The sequence below is a fragment of the Penaeus chinensis genome, chromosome 14 (genome assembly GCF_019202785.1).
Source record: "Penaeus chinensis breed Huanghai No. 1 chromosome 14, ASM1920278v2, whole genome shotgun sequence".
In the NCBI taxonomy this organism is placed as follows: Eukaryota; Metazoa; Arthropoda; class Malacostraca; order Decapoda; family Penaeidae; genus Penaeus; species Penaeus chinensis.
This window is the reverse complement of record NC_061832.1, coordinates 20,051,481-20,053,980: the sequence shown is the minus strand read 5'-3', so window position 1 is coordinate 20,053,980 and position 2,500 is coordinate 20,051,481.

Here is a 2,500-nt window from a genome sequence, read left to right as displayed (position 1 = left end):
AGTTCAGTTAAAAAATGTCTTACTGCGGCAGTGCCCACAGGACATTTGCCAACAGTTGCCCTACCCGGAAAGAGGCCATAAAGGTCTCCCAAGAGATAATTAGGGAAAAAGAAAAAGAAAAAGAGATAAAGCCATACAGAGCCGTGGCCCAGAAGACTGCTCAGGAAGCAGTACAGGCAACAGCCAAAACCTGGAAACCACTTATTAACCAGGCCCGCCAAGAAATGAAACAGACCAAATCAGAACCATCTATTCACCTGGCCCTCCCGAATGACCTTCTCGAAGGAGATCCTTGTGGTTCTCTTACATGACCATATGCAAAGCATCAATGCCCCTGAAAAGGGGTTCAGATATCATACTAGGGTAGCACTGGAGGCAGACAACCTTCCTGCCCTCGACCTTTGGGAATCTGATTCTTGGGGCATCCTTAAGGTGAACAAACCCCCATCCATGTCGGTTCAGAACCTTCCTGAACAAGCCCCAAAGCCGCAGCCTGAACAGGCCCAGGCAATGGAGCCCCGACCTCTGCAGGCACAACCTGCTGCCTCTGTCAGCAAGGCCCCAAGCACTGAAGCCTCAGCCCACTGAGGCCCTGACACTGGAGCCCCAGACAGTTCCCCAAAATGTCAATGACATACCGGTACCTTCCACCGCCAAGGCCTCCCCCTCTCGTCAATCAGTGATGCCAAAAATATTAAAATACCCTCTGTGGCCGAACTGAAGGATATCCCCTGTGATATCCACCTAAGAACCCCTAATGCCCCACCTCCTACCCCAGACCTTACAGAACCCACCGGCCTTTTCACTGATGACGAAGGGTCGGAGCACCTCATAGACGGGACCGCTACAGACCCTGCCTATTATGGCATCTGCTTCTTCTCAGAAAACCCCAACAAGTACCTGTACTCTGATCGCTTCGAGATTGGCCTTGAAATTAAAAATAGACGAATAAAGTGGCTAATAACGAAAAAAGAGCATACTAACATGGTCACAGTTAAGAGGCTTTATAAACACCTCAAGGATGGCAACATGCACGTCACAAACGGCATGATTGAACACAGTCAAAATATAAACAAATTAAACAACGGCTACTTCCTTGAATAACAACACAATACACATGGCTCACCATACACTCACGCCTCACCATTATACAACACAATGTACTACACTGGACAACACGGAAAACTGAACTGTGTAACACATACAGAAGACACGACCCACACATCATACTCATCAACAGCATGGGCTCAATAACACCAACCCACTCAAAATCTACATGTACACAACCTACTCTTCTGACAAATCACAGGAACGATGCGCTGGTGTAGCAATAGCGATCAGAAATGACATTTCACACAAACTCATTAATAACTTTCACTCAGACCTGCTGGCAGTCGAAATAAACACACCACAAGGACCCATTATACTAGCAACATTATACATTCCACCAAGAAGACCATACATACCAGAACCTGACATCTTGCAGCTCCTGAGGCACAATAAACCAATATACATCATGGGAGACCTTAATGCAAACCACTCACTTTTTGGACTACAACCTACACAAACACTGTAGGCAGAGGCCTCGCCTCAGTCATACAACAAGGCAGACTCATACACCTCGGTCCACACACACCAACATATATAGCATATAACTCGACAACAACACCTGACATAGTCTTAGCAAACCACAGAGCACAACTACACCACCACAACATAACAGGCGACGTCACAACCAGCGACCACCTCCCGGTCATCCTAACACTGTCAACAAACCCTATCATGATCCCTACACAACCCCGAGAATCCTTTCAACATGCAAACTGGGAGGGCTTCAAACAAGCACTCGAAAACACACATGTAACTGATCTCGAGGGGCAACCAACACACACAATAAACACCCACCTTGGACAGTGGTACACAGACATACAGACGGCCCGGCAGGCCAACATCCCCAAAACAACATACAAGACAATCCCTCACTACAGAGAAACACATTGTCTAAAATTGCCTAAAATACAATACAGACACTTACATGAACTTGCTCTAACTCAGGGCTGGGACACACAACTACGCACACGATACAGAGAAATTCAAACATAAATTACCCACGAAATTAAAGTAATGAACAAACAACACTGGGAAACACTCACGCAAAGACTATGTCAAAACACAAAAGATCCCAAGAAATTTTGGAGTTCCTTCAAAATGCTCATGGGATCGAACAAGCAGACAACCACATACATATACAACGCACAAAGACAGAAGCTTGACACGGTGGAGGAGATGGAGCCTCTCCACAGGGAATTCTGGCAACAGATTTCAAAATCTCCCCCGCCGAGAACGCCCGATTCGACCACACCTCTAAGGCCGAGGTTACAAACTATATAGAACAACATAGAAACATATTTCTCCCAGAGAACACCATCAGACTAAACACTCTCACAGAGGAGTCCCCTCTCCACACCAATCACACCAGAGGAAATAACAAACACAATCA